Genomic DNA, 21,444 nt, shown 5'->3' with positions numbered 1-21,444 from the left:
ATACGCCTCCCTTCTTTGATATTTGTTTTCCCTTTTAAAGTCATTGATGTTATTAGTTTTTGAAACCCGGCTTAGAGGCTTATTGATAGGCTGCGCAGATGGAAATATAAATGGCCTCAGAATCTCTGATGAGAAAGAAGAATAATTCCTGTCCATTGCTGGAGCTGCAGCACATCTACAACACAAACCAATGCCAGGAGGGAGTTTCTGTGTTTTCCTGCATTGAGACACTTGCTATTGCTGCAGTTTTTTTGGCCACTGTGTTTTTCGGCAGCATTTCTGGAAAATAAATAAAAACGCAGCTTTCCTGCGAAACACTTAATCAGGCAGCATGGAATCAGCGAGAGCAGTAAAAGGAGCACACTGTCACAGCTCTAATGTGTGTCTCTGTGTTTAGTGGAGGGGGGTTAGCCTCTCTGATGTGCCACAGCTGAAATTGGCAGGCTATCAGTCACAACCCTGTAACACAATGTACAGCATCTCTAAACAGTATAAAGAGATATGACAGCCAAGAAGGCAGAGAGACAGATTGAGGGAAGGAGAGAGAGAGAGAGAGAGAAAGCAAAACAGAGTGAGAGTGAGAGAACTGCCATTTTTAGAAGCCTGATGTGAAAGTCTAAATGTTTTCTTTACAAGTGGGTCAGAACACCACATTATTCTAGACTCACTGAACAAGCATTTCTCGTTTGACACCCTCAGATCCGACTCTCAGGTGCAGCAGGTCGGATTTCTCATCAGAATAAACAGAAACCCCACAGTAACGGTCTTCAAACGTCACCAGATTGAGCATAAATGAAGGCAAAAGTTGGCAAGATGTTTGGGAAGGGGCCCGTCTTTTTCCGCAAACAAATGAGAACAAAAGCCGCTCTGCCTCCCTGTTGCTAATCAAGCCTATTGATTAGTGCCTGTGTAGGTCTACGAGGGTTTGGAAGCCAGTGGCTGTGTGCATATGCACAGGGGTATTAGCAGCGCTTATTCTCCGAGCCTGTGGGACAATGCAGCCTCTGAGCGAGGTGATTAAAAGGCCTGAGCTATTGAGCTCCTCCAGTCAATGCTCTCCTGTGCTACCGGACAGAGCGGGAGGCCACTTCCTGAACAACATACACATCTATGCTAACATGCTTTCACCTCCACAACCATTTATTTCTTTCCTTCTTCCCCCTAAAATCTTAAACCAGCTTCATTAAGTGTTGGAGCAAAGGGGGCCAAATCCCCATTGCCCTGCTGCATGGCTTCCTTGACTACACCGCATTGCAAAGGGACTTGCCATTTTCATCATGTGCAATGACCAATTAAACAAATCTAATACAGGAGAGAAGAAGGGGATGTGGCATAAAAGCAGGAGCTTTTCATTTAAATGGATAAGGTTAATGAGTTATTTGTATGGTTGACGTATTCCGATGGTTTAAAAGGTTAGGCGCATCTACACAGCTGCCCTTTGGAGTGATCTCCTCCGTTTCACGCTCCCTCAAGCAGTGGTAATGAGAGGTCATCGTGCACCATGAGGGCCTGAGGAGCCAGCAGCCCGGGCCAGACAACCTCACAGCCACCGATATATTACTATTTCCTCCAAAATAAACAGGCCTTGAAGAGAAGAACAGGTCATTTCAAACCTTTCTCTTAACCTGGCTCTCTCTCTCTTTCTCTCTCTCTCTTTCAATATCCTGACAAGTGGTCTGCTCTCAGCTCACCGTGACCGGAGAACACTCCTTTCTCTTGTTTTTTGGAACATCCACTTTCATATTTTCAATAACTGGAGAATCCTATTTTTGTTTCCTAATGGAGACTTTTTTTTTCTCATCTCTAAATTCCATTTCAGAGAACTGGCCTGGCTTCTGTACATCAGCTGCCATAATCAGACTTGCTATTTTTTGTAGCTGCATGTCTCATCAACACCTCGGTTAATCCGATCAAAAATATCACATATTGCTGACACATAATCAGTAATGGAAACTCAGTCGCAGCGCAGATATAGAACAAACGTACAGGCAAGAAAATATGGATCATTCTAATTTTCATACTGGCCCCGCTCAAGCTATGAACTTGGACTTGGTTGGTGAGAATAATGCGAAAAGGCTTCGCTTAGCTTAATTCAGAGCTACTGATTTGGTAATTATTTCGTAAGCCAGTATGTCCAAATACTCACAGGCACAGAAAAGCCCATATCACAGGCGACCAGGCAGCCTGGGGTGTGTTGCTGTCAGGTTTGCCAGTGTGAGCGGACAGAGGCGGTGGGCTCTGCTTAAGACAGAGTATTGGACAAACACAAACAAACGAGGCAGCGGCCACTGTGACTCAGTGCTCTAATGAACCAGCGTATTGACTTGCTGGCTTTCTCTTTCTCTCTGCCTCCATGTGTCTCTCTCTCTCTCACACACTCCCTCTGCCTCGCTCGCTCTCTCTCTCTCTCTCTCTGTGTCTGCTATGTTTGTATGGATCCCAGCTGCCACTCGGAATACCAATTACTGTAGGTCCAGGAGTGGGGGAAGGAGAGGGAGAGAGATGGAGTGAAAGGGAGAATGAGGGATGGAAGGAAAGAGGGAGGAGAAGCTTTGGAGAGGCGGGATGGAAAATGGCTTTGCTGGCTGGCAGGTGATCCAGGACCGAGAAAAGCAGCTCGGACTTGGAGGTGACGGTAGGAAAGAGGTGGGGGTCGACATCTCTGATGCTGTGGCACCTTCGCACGGAGGGAAAATCAAAAAGTGTCTCCATGTGAGACACTTGCAGCCCTGATGTTGTGACACTCTCGCAGCTGACACACAAGGAAGGAAAATCAAAGGGGACCTTTTTGCGGTCTGCCACAAATAGGTGCAGCCACTGCGCGGGGAGGGGAGGGGGTTGTTCCACTGACAAAAGTAACATTTTCCCTTCGAATTCCTGGGGCTGAAAGCTGGGCGCTGCGTCTCCCATTACAAGATATTTGTATTTGATAAAAGGATTTAGACCAGGGAAGAGCTTTTGGTTCTAGTGACACTCCTTCGCTCCCTCTCCTTTTTCTCCTCTCTTCTCCAACTGCCGCAACAATTCTCATGACAACCATAATGAGCATGCTCACATTCTGCACGATACCACTAATTTGAGAAATTTCCAGCACAAAGACATAATTAGACAAACTAATTAGACGAAGACTTCGCTGCACAGAGATCCTCACAGTTCAACTCATCCGCCTACCTGCCGATGACTAAAATAGGAAGCAGCCGTCAAGCCCATCCATGCTTATTCCCCTCAGTTAGTGCAGTGAGATGTCTGCGAGATGGCGCACAAGGGAGAATAACATGATCTCTCCCAAGGGCTGCAGCAGTACAGCAATACCTTTGTTGTAGCTTTAGTATCACATAGGACTAACAGGTCTTACCCAGCCACAGATTGTCTTCCTATTTATATCTGAGGCAGCAGCATTGGCTACATAGGAAAAGGTGTGCAGGCCTGCACCTATACATCGCTGTGTGAGACGTATTAATAAATCAGAGACAGACACTTAAATGTGCCATGGATGCTTAAAAATACACAGAGTTCCGGTTGAGGTGTTCATAGTGAGCTATACATGAAGTGGTAGGTTTTCTAATGAAGAATATGACAAGAGTACTTAGAGAGAGTTGGAGAGGCGAGGGAGCTAGAAAGGTAATTGATTTTAAAAGTGATGGGAAAACCCACAGGTCTCAGGAGGGAGCAGAAAACCGTCTCGACGGATACAGAAGCCCCAGCTGCCTCCAAGAATAATGGAATTAATTCTTAGTCTCACTTAAATACATTTTATTATGGGAACTTAAATTAACATTTCGTAAAGCCCCCAGAGATGAAGTCAAAGTGTAAATTGTTGCAATGTTGTTGTTTTTTTTTTCACTTTTCTCTCAACAATGGAGCCTTTGTCCTCTGAATATGTGTTCCTTGTAGGTACTCGGTGTTATCCAAATAACTGTGTTCACTCGTTATCATTTTGTACAGTGTATGATGGAAAAAAAAACAACAGAAATAATTGTGTTATTATGTGAATGTGGACTGGCTCGTGCATACACAAAAACAAACTTCCGTGCCCACATAGAAGCTCAGGGGGCCAAATAAGCATGTGCACATGCGTACGTAGACATTCATATCTCCAAATGCTTGGCAGACTGTCACTGCGTTCACTGTGAAGCCTCAGGAGTTGTGGGCAGATTTGTAAGAGCATAAGAGAGAGACACAGACGGTGTGCTATGGTGTTTGTTATTGCTAATTTTCTGTCAAGTCACTAAGTCCAGGTAGACTCATAGTACCCTGGGATTAACAGTCAGCACAGAGGGCTTCACTGGCTGCCCTAAAACAGATATATTATATGCACACACACACACACACACACACACACACACACACACACACACACACACACACACACACACACACACACACACACACACACACACACACACACACACACACACACACACCCTGCAACACATACACTATGCACAATGCACATAAATACAGCACCTCTCCAGAGGCCTCATCACTCGAGCCAAAACACTGCAGCAGCATACATCTTTGATAGCAGGTTTTAAACCTATTAGATCATATGGCTATAAAGTATGCATGCAGACTGTACACTAGCTCTCCCCTGACAAAGAGTTTCTCTCAATGGAATTACCTGCATAAATAAACCATAAGCAAATCCCAAATAGTGCACAAGAAAGGCAAAAAGGTGCACTCAAGCGCAGGCACACACACCTCAGAGGCAGATCTCAAAGGAGCAGGTTGAACACAACTTCATTTGAATATAAAAGGAGAATAGCTGGTCTTGTGACGCCGCTCAAGTATTGAGCCCACAGTGACAGAAACAGAACAGTGATAACAAAAAATGCTCATACTGGAGGTAATAATGCTGGACACTGTAGATGAGGGAGAAGCATGTAACCCAATTAATAGCATGTTTCTCACTCAAGGCATCTGTGATAAAAGAAACTTTTCCAATTTATCCCCTCTAGCAGTGTGTGTGCATACATCTATCTCGATATACAAGTGTACCGATATACACCTTAGAAAATATAGCATAACTCTGCAGCATTTGTTTACGGTAAGTAATACAATTTTTCAAGTCTTTTTGCCAAATACACTCATCGATTCTTAAAAAACAAGTCAAACACCTCATGCCCAGAGTTTCATTTTGATTCAGTGCAGCTGCAGTCAGGGATTATTTTCATTATTAGCTAATTTGTCAGAGTAACAGTCCAAGACTTAAAATACTCAGTTTACTAAGTAGAATAATAAGTAAACAAGTAGATTTTTTAAATTTATGAGCTGTGTGTAGTATTTTTGGTGCCATTTCTATCATTTTTCAGTCCATAAAGTCAAGCATGTGCGACCTGGCCTCACCGCAAAGCAGCCAAACATGCACTTTATGTCAATTAAATAAGCCAAAGAGCAATTCTAATCAGGACAAAACTTAGCAAAAAAGAAACAAAACACTAAGCCAAGCATGTTTTCTAGCCTTTTGACTGTTTTGACGCTCATTGCAATGCAGAAATTTCAGTCAGTACTCAAAAAAGTTTAAAAGGGTCAAAAAGGCACAATACCCAGTCCTTATTAAAGTAAATGAGATCCTTTTTGCAAGGATGAAAGCAAAATTTGCAACCAAATGAAAATACCGAAGAAAAATGAAATACCGAATACATATCCCATAGTCAGTCTGGAAATTATTCAGCAAAAACAAAAACAAAAAAATCCTGAATTCCAACAGTACAAAAAATATTTCAAAGAATCTCTGAGGCTTTGTGTGACTAAATGATGAATTAGCTCTTTTATCAGCGGCGGTTAAACAGAGGTGCATATTTGACTCCTTCTGGAGAGCATTTTACCGACTCAACTGTGATGTATGTGGGCTAAATTGTGACAGAGTCGCTGAATGATGATTTGGGGAAATGGGTTACAAGAGCACTGAGAGATAGTAAGTTGAAAAATGTCTATTTGCGCATGACATAGCTTCGATACGTCACTGAATGTTGCTGTCAGGGGGTGAGCCCAGAATAAATGTGAAGTCAACATCCTGGCCCTTCAAGCCTCTTTATCCTACAATTACCTGCTTGTTTATGACAGCAAAGACTGGGTCACTGTCATAACGTAAAATATACAGTGTGTGTGTGTGTGTGTGTGTGTGTGTGTGTGTGTGTGTGTGTGTGCGTGTGTGTGTGTGTGTGTGTGTGTGTTTGTGTGTGTGTGTGGTGTGGTGTGGTGTGGTGTGCACTGTGAGAAATAACAGGAGTCACAAAGCTGGAGAAAACACAGAGCCAGCAGAAAATTCTTATCTGAGGAGCTAAAACACATACACAGACATACACACAGGGAAACAAGCGAGGATACACACAGCTGTACATCCTAGAAGTCAAAGAGCCACAGCCGCACACTTCATACACTCTCCTGCAATGCATCTGAAATGAGAAGTCCTAATTATTATTTCCATTGTGCCCTACTCCTGTGACAAGGACCACTAGCTGTGAATGATTATAATTATTACCCATAGTAGAATAGCAGTCATGCTGTTGTGTCATCAGCAACATCATCCAACAGATCAAGGTCAGATCCAACTTGAAATTCATGTATGCAATTCACATTCTCTGTTAAGATATTCAAAAGCATTTCTCATTTGACTTCTGCTTAGATGTGTTGCGCATGGATTATGCTTTGCCTCTGGCATGCTATGTTAAATGAAAAGTAAAGGCCCGTTCGTCAGCTGGCTGTATGTGACAGAAAGACTATCACATCTGCTCAACAGGCCTTTTCTTATGTGATTCCGCTCCAGACATCAACTTGTGATAAAATAGCCATTTACTTCAGTTAGCACTAATATTTGATTAGCATCCACAAACAGCATCGCAATTAAAGCAAAAATGAATCGCCGCAAATCTTCGACCGAACGCCATACATTTTCAACACTCCTGCTGTGGGAAGATTTACAGCAAAGAAGCATAGTCTTGTCTCTTATTTGTACATAAATTCACAACATTGTTTAGAGTAGAAAACAAGCCTGTCATGAATGGCTGGTAATTATGTACAGCAGCAAATAAAGCGTGGTTTCTTTCTGAGGCACTGGTGGCTTGTTAAGTGGTGAACAGACAAAACAGCATTTAGAAAATGAAAGGTGCAGGGAAACATCCAGGGCACAGCGAGCTTCTCTCCCATTAGAAACAACACTGTCTGTCTCGCGACTGTTTGTTTGTTCCAACTGGCTGTACTGGAAAGACGCACCCTGAACCCCCACCATCAACAGTAACTATGTCTCTCCCTTTTTTCTGTCCCCCTCTCCCTCTGTCCATCCAACCCTTCCTCTAATCTTCCCACCATGTCCATCCTCCCCCCTCCCTCTTATGCAGCTCCTGTTTTCTCCTCTCTCACCGTGCATCCTACCAAATGTTTTGCTCCCTTTCTCTTCATCAACCCCCTTTATTTCATCCCACCCACCTCCCCCCTTCTTTTCCAACCGCCAAATCAAAAATAAAGCTAATGAAGGTGGCTTATTATTCCACTAGTCGGAACCCTGACAGTATGCACATCCAGCGTAACATGAATATGGCTTCAGCATGATGAATCTAAAAAAAAAAAAAAAAAACATGCTCAAATTAGACAAGGAGCATTGCAGACAAGGGGAATCTATTAGTGTTATTATATAACAAAAACTGGAGGTGTTATTGCCACTCTGTGTGCCATTACAAAGGGAACAATACATAGGAGCACACTCTGTGAAACCAATTAAAATCCAGCCCTGTCATATAGCTTCCTCCCTCCCAAGTCATGTTGTGAATATGCCGCTTTCACACCATTCATGTCAGTGCACCTGTGTCCACTGCATTAAATCTCCACCTCTTTCAACTCCTTCTCAAATTTCCCAGCGCTACATCTCACTATCTGTTTCAAGAATCCCACGAGTGGAAATACAAGGGAGCCCGCAAGGGTATGAGCAGAACAGGGGAAATTTCACATTATCTATCCATCTGCAATATAAGGGGTCTGATGTGGAAGCAGGAAATGAGCTATGAACATCAGGCCTGCATGCTCATGGTCCCAGTGGCCACCAGCCTACGTATTGAGATCAAGTAGGCGATGTGAAAAGTGGTTTAATAGACCCCAGTTTAATTGGACTTTTATTTGTTAATGGCTGAAATCCTGATGCATTACTTTAATTATCCTGGCAGAACTAATTCATGAATATGGTGCAAAAACGTGGCTGGACTTGGCATTCAAATAGCATCCAAATGCTTTCCACTCTGTTATGTTTTTAAACCTCCTCTCCTCAAAGTGCTCCGGCTTCTGCCTTCCACGGGAATCTCTCTGATAGGACTTGTAGGGCATGTGATGGTTTAAACCCTCAGTGTACATTAACCTGCCAGCTGTCATGAATGGATCCTCAGAAAAAGAGGAGAGGAGAGCGCTGAGGCCATTCTTCTCATCTTTTTAAAAAAGCGCTGGGGCCCACCCAGAGCCTGCATGTGAGCATGTCCATGTTTGCCCGGCCCTCAGAGTGCAGAGCAAACCCTCTTCGGTTTGGCTGCTGCTATGGAAGTGAAAGAGGAAAAAGGAGGAGGGGGTGCAGCCACGGGTGGCCTCTGCTCGCATCCACACTTATCCCAATCACACATCAACCGCTCTGTCAATGCCAAAGAGCAGCCAATCGAGTGAGAGATCTGTAATGTCTTTGTGACTGCGTTGTTTTTAATTCATTACATGACTGCGCTGTAACGGTTTTGAAGAGGCACCTCATACTGACACATATTTTCTAAAACGGGGCATTCTTTAAAGTAGATTAGCACAGTTTTCCTGTCAGCTACAGATGTAATTTCTGCCTCTCTCAGCCACTCTGTGTTCTGTGTGTTTGTGTGCAGCAGAATGTGTTTGAGCGAGTTCACATGTGTGCACATAAGCATGCCAGTAGCATGCAAGTACAAATGTGTGTCTTCCTGGAACAGCTCCCATCTGGGGGGCAGAGCAGGCAGCAAAGAGCTCAGCAGCGCCTAAGTCCCTCAGGACATGCTGCAGCTCTCTGCTCGCAGCCATGAAAAGCAATCAGAGCCCAGCCTTCTCCCCTGGACTTACCTCTGCCTTTAATTACAGAACTCAGCAGCAGCAGCAGCAGCAGCAGCACAGAGAAAGACTGCCTCCGCTGGGCCACAGCCAGCATGTCACAGCAAAAACACAGGGCTGGGAGTCGCCACGGTGGGCCTCTGCATACAGTGACCTGACATAAACACAGTGTGCTTCCACATGCAGTCGCCCCTGATGCTCCTACATAGGCTGAGACAGAGCAGAGGCGCTTCCAAACTGTAGCGACACAATGTGCAGAGGAAACTGCAGCACTCCAAACATAAAACACAGCAGGGCTCCACACAGGCAAGGAAAGCCCTTTTCTGTATGCTTAATGAGATGTTCTCCTGTATTCTGCCATTTGTAACAGTCAGAATATGCGAGACAAGTGATTTGGGAGCGCCTAGTTACTAGAAAGTAAAATAAATGTTTGTGATACTGCAGCACATTATGCTGATTGTTTTATTCCTCCTGCTTTACAGTGATCACATCAGAATTATCAATCTAAGCCACGATCCTCGCATCTGAACAATGTGACCACGTGTAAGGGACGAGGTGATTGATGGTGATCAGTTCATTGTGTATAATTGAGACTCTCTCTCATTTGGTTGTAGAGGCCCAACACACGTGCATAAGGCTGAAACAGAGGACAAGCCACAGAGCACACATGGACAGGGGAAGATAAGAGACTATGTACACAAGCTGCTGGTTTTATTGCTGCAACATAACGCCCGGATAGCATTTTAAACACATTTTCACAAAACCTGCCAGCGCCGTCCTTGCTACTGTGGAACAGAGCCATGGTGCTGAAATGTGTCATTGGGCTCAATTTCTCACCCAATTTATACTGAACAGAAAATGGCACTTTAGTGACAGCAATGAGACTGACCAGGAGGAGATGTGAATGGCAAATGCTACAAAGACAAATCTCCGTGGCACGCTCGGTGGCACATCACACAATAAAGACACAGTTGATATGATGGCTACGATAGTTTCCGTGTCTATGATCTTCAAACAAGGCCGGGCGGCCGGAGCAAGGAGGCCCTCTCCCCTCCACACGTCACATAGCCTCGGGCCCAATAGCACACTGTGCCGTCACACATGATAATGACACCCACATCAACGTGTCTACTCAATTTGGCTCTCTTATAGGCTCTCTTTGACTCAATCAATACATGGCCTTCCATCTGGTTTCTATTGCTGTCTTCACATTAGAGGAGGAGAGGGGAGTGACAGACATTTTACTAACAGCTTACTGTAACTGTCCTCTAGACACCTGCAGTCCAACATTATATTGTGATTTTTTATTTTCAAACACTCCAGGAAGCACCCAGTGCGTGCCGCAAAGTTAAAAGCAACCTGTCAAATTGGCCAAAGGGGCTTCGAGTGTAAATCAAATCAAGTCATATCAGGTCAATAACAGTGCGTTGTACAGATCATTAACTGTGGCGATAAATTCACCAAGTTCTTATTTGAAAATCCCATCTTAGGAGGCATTCCAATAAGCATCAGCCAGGCAAATTTCTAGCTCGTTAAAATTTAATCAAATTAAAATCCTGTTTAAAACAAAGTTACACCTCCACAAAACCAGGCCAGAGGCTGTTAATATGGGCTGCAGCTCATTATTTTTCAGAATCGCTTGTCTGGCTCACAGTGTGGCTGAGTGGGACATCCAGTAAACATCTGTCATGAAGCATCCTTAAAGGAGAGCACAGGCACAGTAAGCTACTGATCCAGTGACCCAACAGTGCAGGCATTCACACATGCCTTGGTGCACCTGTGCCTGCTCTGCTGGCGTCATGCTTTGGCCAATTTTAAGAATTTGTGCTTATAAACCGTTTATGAATCATTCATTCGCCATATCACAGTGGAGGGGCCTAGCTGTAAGATGATGTGTTATCCCATTAGGTTTCAATAGCCCATTCATGAATCATTCATCAGTTTGGACGATAGATTATTCCCCTTCTATTCATTCCTTATTCATTTTGGGGCAGCACTGCTCGGGATGCATAACGTTGATTCAAAATGACGTCCACAGGCCAGTGTTTGTCTCTAAAACATACAAACAGTGCAGGGCTTCAATATGAACAACCACACGTGGAATCTGTGTTCGTGCTGAATTTTCGGAGCCTTAAGCGAATAGGTCAGAGCTTGTGCTTTAAGTAAGTGGGGGTATTTTCGCAGGGAATAGGTAATCGATGGAGCAAAGACGAATGAATGTAGACTACGACACCTGTCCCACGGAGGTAGGGCTGCCACTAAACCGCATGCATGGTGTGTTCTCCCTCTGAATACACACACACAAAAAAAATGTCCGATCAGACCAAATCAGGGCATATAAATCAGCGTGTGTATAAATCAAGCTGTCATGTGCATACCTAATAGAGCTCGCTCCCTTATTCAAATACACACGGCACGCTCAATAGCAGCATAATAACGTTTTCACTGCCTACCTCCGGAGCGCCCGAACTGCGTTTTTTTCCTCCCTCCGTCCGCAATGGGATCCGTTTCTCAGCTGTTCTGGACAGTATCAGAGATGCGTCTTTGCCCCGAAATGCAAACACTTCCCCTGCATGTCGTCCCCCCTCCCCGGCCACCCACCCTCCCCGGCCACCACCACCACCACCACCACCACCACCAGCAGCAATACCACCAGCAGCAGCAGCACCAGCAGCAGCAGCGGCGGCGGCAGCAGCAACCCGGGCCTCCAGTGATAGCAGGTGGACGCGCCTCTCAATGATGGAGACAACGCGACTCTCCTCTCCCCCGCCGCTCCATTTTCAGTTACGGAAGAATTCGTATTCCAAGAAAGGCGCTACAGGGCAGCCAGCATGTCCTAATATCGCCGCTTCGTTTCTCAGGACGCACACTGGGGCTCGTCGCCTCTCAAACTCCCCGATCCGCGGCGCCCCCTCCGCCCGCTGTCTATCGCTTCTTCTTCTGCTTTTCTTTTTTCTTTTCTGTTTTTGCTACGAGCTGCTTCTTGATGTTGTTGCCATTGACATGGCGTATTTTTCCTTCCCTTTTTTTTTTTTTTTTTTTTTTTTTTTTTTGCAGCTGGACCTCTCCCCCTCCTTGCGACGCGCAGTCTCGTAGGCGCGCACTTTTGCTTTTGCTCCCCCCTCCGATTCTTCTCGGTCCGACCTATGAGCGCGCACAGCCAGGCGACGCAGGGCCACGCACTGCCTTTGACGGACGCGCTGAGCAAATCAGGTAGCCCACTCCAAATAGGACTGTATCATAACAGGGCAACTGCAATGACATGAATAATGAATAGGCTACTCATGTTTGCCTGTGCTGGATGATAGGCCCACTCAAAACGCGCACCGGACTGGAAGCAATATTTGGATAGACTTGGAGCTCTCTCTCTCTCTCTCTCTGTCTCTCTCTCTCTCTCTGTCTCTCTCTCTCTCTCTCTCTGTCTCTCTCTCTCTCTCTCTCAAAACAAACAAAAAATCAAAGACAAATACCTGCCTTTCCATTAAAGTCTGGTCTCTTATATCCCAAAATCAATGGGTTGAATTGGCCCAATAGAGTGACCTCGTGCACATCAGTAAATGGTAAAGAAGCTGTTACATTAAATATGACCCCTAGCTACACATTTTCACTTCATTTGTATTCAGAGCAGAAATCTTCAGGTGTACCAACAATTATTCTCATAATCGCTAATTAATCTACTGATTATTTTCTCGTTTAAGTGATTACAAAATGTCATACAGTCAGTGACAAATGCTTCATACCTTTTCCCCAGTAGCCAAGATGACAAATGCAGATTCCATCTTTCAAAAGAATATTCAGTTTTGCCATTGTATGTGACAAATAAAACCAGCAGATCCTGTTTGGAGAAGCTTCAACCAGCATAATCAGTCATGCCAGTGATGATAACGATGAATTGTCAGTTGACTAACCCCTTGTAAACTGAATATAGACTCTAAAACAATTAGTCTTTTACTTGATTAGTTGATAGAATATCAGTCAAATAAATTTTGATTGTGCTGTTTGTGGTTGTTCATGTACAAATGCCAAACGGTTGCACTCTCTCCTATTAAAATATGCTAATTTGCTGATTTCTCTGTCTTCCACATTAAGTATGTTTGAATTTGATACTTTTTGTCCAAAAAAAAGTAGACATGAAGTGGTAGCCTTAAGGCTCTGACAATTCATGATGGACATTTTCACCTATTTTCTAATATTTACAGACAAAACCTGAGTTCAGGTAATTAGTTCTTTGCTCAAATTGACATTTTTAAACTTAGATTTTGACCTAGTTTCATTCATTTTACTGTAAAAGAAGCAAAAAAAATGACAGAACTGACCGATCAATTATCAAAATCGTTATTAATGTCAATAAATCAGTCATATTAAACATTACTGCTGGTGTATTAGCCCAAAAAGTCTGTCTTTAGCTATAAATACTGTGACATCTTGAGGTTATTTCCATGAAGGTCTGTGTGTGATACAAATGTTCAGTAATGCTCAATAAAACAGGGACACAAAACAATTTATTGCAACTAAACACTTTATTTCCTGTTGTATGGATATACGATTGAGCTGTAATGGCCTCCAATGTAGCACAAGATGAACACTGTCCTTGTGCTGCAGCTCAGCTGCGCACATTATTACTGATGTCACATATAAAGACAGACTGCTGTTCCTCGGCTCTGACTTGTTCTTCTCTGTACATTCTCATCACCGCGACTTGATCTGCTGTAGCTATCTATAACCTTCACACGCACACACCCGCCTCACATTACCTTGGAAGTAGGTGAGTAGCATTTATTTTATTAGCTATGTTTTCACTTTCAATGTACAGCACAAGATACATGCTAATGATCTCCATAGTGACTCCATAGTAACAGAAATTGCATCTGTGTTTCTTAAAATACCCTTTCAACTACAGCCCCATGACAGATGTTTATAAGAGGGAGACAAATTAGCTTACAGCTTCTCTCACTCTCGCTGCAAGTTGGTAACAAAACTCAAGGCTGACAAGAGCAGAACATTCTCATGCTGGTATAATTACAGACTTTCTTCATGTCTTTACAGTAGACAGAAGTAATCAGTACTGCAGCACGGTGAGTATAATGTGAAATAATACACTCAGCTACACAAATTCACAATGAAGTTTCACTTTTGGCTGTATGAACAGTGAACATATGTGTGGAATTTGGGTGGAAATGTTTGAATTAGAAGTTTGAAGGGATTTGTGAAAATAGCAGCAATTTAACGTCTGTATAATATAAGCAGTAATGCCCAAAAATGATGATTTATTTATTTGTAAGAAGTGTGAATCATATTTCACATCCGCCTAACTTAGAAATACGGCAAATTGACATCTCTGTCTGTTACGTTTCTGTCCCAATATCATAAAAGTGGCATAATAAATCATTTAAAAGATTTTAGCATTATCCTAATGTGTCACTGTAGGTACAAAGCAAGTTCCTATTTGAAATTAAACCAATATTTAATTGTAATAAACACAGTATAGAACAGTAATTTTGCTATGTTGCTGTAAAGAAAAAAGGATTTAAAGTCTGAGTTTTCAGGAGACAATACAAAAAAGTCTTTTCTTTACCAGCTTCGGCATGAAGATCAAATTTTTAAAAAAACAAATATACATTTTCTTAATGTAAACACAGCATGCAAAACTCACAGCTGACAGCAGTTTTATAGATTATTTAAGGGGAAAAGCATACACGTGTAAATGAGGAAAACGTGTATGATGCACAAACCAGAAACTAAGGATGACACATTGTTTGCATTTCTGCATTACAGAGAAGCAGCTTCACTGACAGCAGCTGTCCATCACAGCTGGGAGCTTTACAGGTTCAAATTGTATTTATACAGATGTGGAATGAATTTGTTCATGTTTTGCACATTTTCCTACTGAGAATTTCAGCGTTGTGTCTATTGGGTCATGAGTCGTTCCCTCCTTGCTCTTCCTCTGTTGCTCCATTGTAAATCAAACTCACTCATTATGTGGCTGACAGAGTAAATACGCATATATTGTAACTGTCACTCAGTGTGTGTTATTGCACTTAACCAAATATTGTTCTCATCACCTGTTATTTAACAAGGTTTATTTAGCAATAGACTGTCATTATTTGTGTTTATCATTTTGCTCCCATGACTGATCACTAAGTTGACTTTTTAGATGCCATACTAAAAAACAGATCAACATGAAATAAATGAGCAATGTGAACAAAAGCCAACTGAGATTCAATTTGAAATTTGAGAATATAGTGAACAGAGATTGTGTGAAGGTAAGGATATAAACTGTTACTCACCAGTACCAGACATTATGGCATGGTAATATTATGAAATGTATATTAATGCAGGTTTTCACTGGGTAGCTGAAAAGTTGCCTAAATTAGATGTGGAAAATAAAGAAAGATTCTTCATACCAGTGTTTAAAAGTTGAAATAAATCCACAGGGGGTAACCCTGGTGTTCTAGTCCATGTAAAATTAATACACTGAGAGCAGAATGCAGACTCTGAAATTTCTGGCTTTGACACTCTCCAGGTCTGACAGTCAGTGTGAAATCTCCAATGAGATAGAAGACAGTTGTAACCTGCATGAATCAGTTTTTGTGTTAGCATCAATGTGCCTGACCAAATAGTCTAAGAAGGGGCGATTTGTCGGCTCTGCGAGTAATTCATTGAGTGTGATTCAAATTGCAGACCTGAAGTGTACCTGCAGGCTCATATTGATTCATGTGAATCTATTTGAAAGTTGTTAGGTCCATTGAATGACAAGACACAACTACAACAAGCACATACGGCGGGTGTTTCATCCAGATTCAAAGCTCTGTCGTCACCAAATTCAGACACAGAGCTCTGGATTGTTTCACACTTACGCAAGTAGCTTTTAGAAAGTTTTTGTTCTAGTGTTAGAACAATAATTCTTAATTCTGTGTCACTTCTTCCACCCACCAGAGGTCCTCAGTGTCTCTTTGCATCTTCAGTCTCCTGCCTGCCACACCCACCTCACCTGTTGTTAGTTTGTCAATGAGCCCACCTGATTTACATCCTCACTATATATACCTCCAGCTCTCCATTGGGGAGTTGCCCTCAATGTCTGTGTTGCTTTGAGTCATAGAATTTTGTTTCTCAGCTCTTGCTTTGCTTGTGTTTTGCCTGTACTTCAGATTCTGCCACAGCCGTCTCCTTATGTTTTGTGTACCTGCCTTGTTATTTGTTATCTTGGACTAGTCTTTTTGTGAGATGGTGTCATGTGTGATGCCAAATAAATATGGAAGTGGGCTTAAATTGTAATAAATACATAAATAGAATTAAGCAAACAGCTTGACGCCACCAATGTTGGTTAAGTAATTTAATGAAAAGACCAAAATCAACAATGTTTTCATGTCATTTAATTGGATGGTTCGTCCAAAGCTTTGATCCAAACTGTTCCTTAATGTTATGTAGGTGGTCAGGAACCTTGATGGAAAGTTTCATCTGGTCAATGTCTGTCTCACCAGCTCAAAAAGTTGGCATAAACCTGCATTGTCAACCAGCTACCAATGTCCAAGTTCAAAATGTAAAACCAATAATTTTCTTTGAAAGTCAAAAGCAGCTTTTCTTTTGGAGATTTAAACCCTGACTTGAAAATCTCACCCAAAGTCGAGTTTATTTGTGCAATACCTCTTAGTTTGACACTGTGAATTTGATCAAGTTTCTTGCCGAACCACAAAAAGACTGTAGTGATGATGCTGTCATCTAGACACAAACCCCGGAGCTCCTCTGTAGACGGTGAATAATGGAACAAATCCTGTGGGAATCTTTGACGGCAGCTACAGTCGTTTTACTGTGACACTGGGACATTTTCTGACTCACAGCTGGCAAATATAATAATATAACATCTCGCTGAGCCACTAATTCAGTGTCAGTCAACCTGTGACACCAGATGACATCCTCAACTCAAGTCTTGACACTCTGATTTCCATCCAAGACAAGGTGATGATAATTTTATTCTCCAAAAACAGTGAAAGAATGCAATGTAGAAGCTGCAGGGGTTTATTTTCAGAGTGGATTTTCCCATGTAGTATCTCTCATCATAGAGTCCAACAAGTTTTAGTCTCTGTCTACTACACGCTACCTTTTAGCTTCTTACACAAAGTAAAAGTTTTGTAAAAAAAAAAAATGGAATAACAGAACCAAAGGACAGAAGTCAGCTTTTACGAATCTGTGGAGTCCTAACTTTTTTGTTATTTAAAAAAAAGAGAGAGAATCCATTTAACTTTGCATGATCCAGAGTAGAAAATATTCAATTGTTTTTAATGTGCTAAAAAGAAAGAAGACCTTTTGTTGCCTATGAGGATAAAACGCATTCAAATTCATAAGAAATTCGCACGTTTAGCATCTGCAGCGAGCACACATATTACAAATGTGTGGCCTGGATCATCCGGGCTCTGCGCAGAGGTTGCATCATCCGCAGCATACTCTAAATGTGCAGAGATAGTAATACCGTTATATCTGTGTTTATTGACTTTAAAAGGACCATCTGTGTGTGTGCAAGTGCATGCATGTGTGAATATTCATTCTCATTTTGACCAGGAGCATTGATATAGTACACAGGGATTACGCACATAAATTTACACTCCCACACAAAACGGTGGAAATAACTACATCTTCTCTGAGGCATCGATGCATATTTATCAAGGCGTAGACGCCCTTGGCCACATCCTAGTTCCATTGTAGTGGGATGGGAGTGAGCTGACTGTCTGGTGCAGAGGGATCGCCCTGAGTCTCAGCCTGCTCTCCCTGTTATCATGATGAAAATAAGCACGGAGGACTTCCGCAACAGGCCAAGGAAGGGTCATCAGGGATTTGACGTGTGTGCTTGAATCCCTCTTATCACCTGTGCACTCCGAACAGCTTTGATGGGACCAGAAATGGAGCTCTTTGGGCATGTTCAGAGGAACTACATATTAAATCCAGCACTGAATCACCATGCAGGACATGATATAGCCGTGTGCTGGCAGAGTGGGTGCAACAAGGAGATATTGTACTATCTGTATATCAGCAGCAAGCTCTTTGAAAATCTCTCCTTCAGTAGAAGGTCGTGGTTTGTGCTAAGGGCTGAGTCTCCTGCTGCGGCCCATATTAAAGACATTATTAGAGGCCTTTGTGTGCCTGTCTTGCTTTGCGCCTGCAGAATCCTGCATGGTAAACAGGGAAATGGCTTCCTCATTACCTCCTCAAAACATGCAGACAAACCGCTCACAACAGTACTAATCACATGCATGCCATCCACAACAATTAGGGGTCATTGAAATAAATATTTTGTGAGTCATTTTTTAAAGATAAATGGCGAGAAAGCAAACCCCCTCCCCATCTAAGTCCATCTTGGATTGAGTGTCATGTTCTTGACCGCATCAGACACACACACACACAAAGCTTTGCCTCAGCAAAGGGGAAAATAAAAAAAAAAATTAAAAAAAAAAACGCTGTGTGAAATATCTAAGGCTCTTTTACTGAACCCTGGCAGATCATAGTGAGTTATGTTCACTGAATAATTAGCAAATAACCTGTTAGGGGCAGCAGCTGAACATTGTTGGGAGTCACTAATGAATCGTCTCATAATCTCTTCCTAGGTTAGATTAGAAGGACGCCATTACCATCAACTCATCTGCCTGGACATCTGACGCATCAAAGCGGACCCATCCGACCAGCAATCATCCACTTGGTTTCCTTTTAAGCGGGCCTGTATCAAAGTTTATTTTCATCTGTAATGTGCGACTTCCTCGGGAGGTGGTGGATGCTCCACAATGTGCAGCACAGCAGGGCCGGGTCTGTCACATTATCTGAATGTTTTTGCTATTCAATTATCATCCTGCCGAAAGGCCTCACAGAAAGTGTCGTCTAATGTCTCTGGTCCCCGAGGAGGATCCGGAGAGCTGCGGGGGTTCTTGAGGGGGATCCACTGTCACTCCGTCCACCAGACAATGAACACAATGAGAGAGTGTTAGCATCACCATTGTGTTCATAGCTGGGGCGCTTCAGCCTCTGGTGACAGATCGTATCCACTTGGATGAAAGATCAATAATAAATAGAAAACCTAAAACTCTTTCACTGCTCTCACCGGCGACAGACTATTCCTCTGATTATTAATAAAAGGAAGCACATTTTTATTTCAAGAATACACTTTAAATGTGTTAACCTAAATATCAGAGATGGTATTAACTTTCGGAATAGAATTGCGCATTAATAAAAGATTAAAAAACGGAACAGAAGTCATTTTCTATTGTAGTATTGAGATATATGCATGGCAAAATGTCTGGATTGAAACACTTGGGAGATGGATACTCAGATAAAAATACGATTTTGATGCAAATATGCTGTAAAGCTGATATTGCCAATATAACCGGCAGTGTTTTTTGCTTTGAAACTCTTTCAAAGTCAACTCACGACTCCTTGTCCAAATTTACAAGATGCTTTGAGCATTGAAAACAAAATCTGATTCTTCAGTTTTTAGATTGTTTGAATAAAATGTTTTTCAAGGCCAGGGGAGGTGAAACTAACTGGTATTTAAAGGAATAGTTTGAGATTGTGGGAAATAAACTTGCTCGATTTCTAACAGATGAGAGATGAGAGATGTGATATCATTCTCAGTCATGTCTATTCTCTACATAGGAAGCTACAGCCGGCAGTCAGCTACTTCATCTCAACTTTCCCTCAGCACAAAGAGAGATTGGCTGTCCAAAAGCAACACCAAGTTCATGGCCCCTCTAGAGTCCACTAATTAACACATTATGCCTTGTTTGTTTAATCCAATTATCAAAACAACAATTTGATGTCTTACAAATGGCTCTATGTGTGACTATTTCTTGATTTGGCTTCTTGAGCCAAGAAATAGTTCAACACTTGCAAAAAAGACAAGTTTTTTTTCTTTTTGTTCCAATTAAATAAACGAGAGCTATCAACTATAGTGAATTACAGATACGCAGATTTTGACAGAGCTATGTCTGCTGTTTCCTCATATTTACAGTTTTTATACTGAACTGTTAGTCAGCTACTGTAGTCTCATATAACACAGACATGACAGTGGTGCTGATCTTCTTTTCTAAATCTTCGATAGCAAAGATCCTTTAATAAGTTAATAAGAAATTATCACTTGAGCCCCTGAAGGACAACAACTCTCGGACTGGAAATCACTGATCTAACATCGTCATCTTGGTATTACAGTTTTTCTCAGTCACTTTGGTACATTTCTCAAATCATCCTCGACATTTGCAAAACAGTAAGTGTATTTCTCAAAACAATTCGTACAAATAGCAAAACACCATGGGTTACCTGCAAAAGCCAGTCTCTTGCTTAAAATCCTTAGTTCATCTCTCAAAAGTATATATCTGTGTCAATGAACATGTCAGTGGCATCAGAATGACTCCTTGTGTCATTGTGTATGAATAGAACAGTCAAATTGCTTAGTCATGTTGTCATTATAACAGTATACTGTGGAGAGATGTTCTGATGTAAACTATGCCTAAAGTTTTGATGACAATTACTGAAAATTGTAAGTTACACCTTAATGTATGTGGGAGATTAATTGCAAGGGACTGGACAAGATTCACATTTATGCTTTTACTCTTTGTATTGTAATTTGTTGACAGACCACGTCATTGTGATACAGAAAGGAAAGCGCTGCATAGCACAAAGAAAAAAAAACAAAAAACAAAAGTAGAAATGTGAACATAGGACAATCTCCTTAGGGAAAACTGTACATGCAGTGCTACAGGAATTACAGCGTAATCTTCCTAGACCTCCTGACGTTCCTGTCTGTTGGGGCACAAATTCTCATCCACATCACGAATATCTTCTCTTGTGTCTTTGAGTGATTTCAGAAAACCCTAACCCTTCACACATTTCCCTTCGTAGAGAAATTCAAGATTCACCTGGGAGCAATTTACCAATTCAGGACAGACTTACAAATAAAAGTCTGATGGAAATGTATAAAAATATCCTTGACATATTATGACAACTTGTTCAACCATTTTGCATGTAAAGACTTATGCGATGAACTAATGCCTAAATGTTGTGGGGGGTGAGACTATTCATCAGAGCCCCAAAACACTGCACTTTGATCAACATGACATAAGCCATTGATAATGTAGGAAACAGCAGATAATTGTACATAATCATTTGCATGGATGTACCAAAGCATTTGCAACTTGTCCAAATAAATAAGAAACTGCTTTTTTGATGTGCACAAGTGACACAATGATGTGAAGATTGAAGAAGTAGTTTTGAAAATTTCAATTCTGATCTGAGAAATGTACCAAAGCAACTGAGAAAAACTGTAATAATACAACTGGATGTCATCTTACTATATATTACTCAATCAGTAGAACATAAGCTTTATCACTTAGATAAAAGTCAACATTTATCAGTTAGTCTGAA

General features: G+C 42.0%; 1 protein-coding gene across 1 annotated transcript in view; it reads right to left on the bottom strand.

The window, feature by feature from the left end:
- The window catches only part of nexmifb (neurite extension and migration factor b), a 57,271-nt gene extending 45,614 nt beyond the window's left edge, over window positions 1-11,657 (bottom strand). Inside the window, exon 1 of the mRNA XM_023266596.3 lies at window positions 11,499-11,657. The gene's annotated coding sequence lies outside the window, so the exon portion shown is untranslated. The remainder of the gene's footprint in view (window positions 1-11,498) is intronic.
- Between the last annotated feature and the right edge of the window lie 9,787 nt (window positions 11,658-21,444).

This window comes from Amphiprion ocellaris, chromosome 13 (assembly GCF_022539595.1).
Source record: "Amphiprion ocellaris isolate individual 3 ecotype Okinawa chromosome 13, ASM2253959v1, whole genome shotgun sequence".
NCBI lineage: Eukaryota > Metazoa > Chordata > Actinopteri > Pomacentridae > Amphiprion > Amphiprion ocellaris.
The sequence above is the reverse complement of the archived record's forward strand: the minus strand, read 5'-3'. Positions and strand labels throughout refer to the sequence as shown.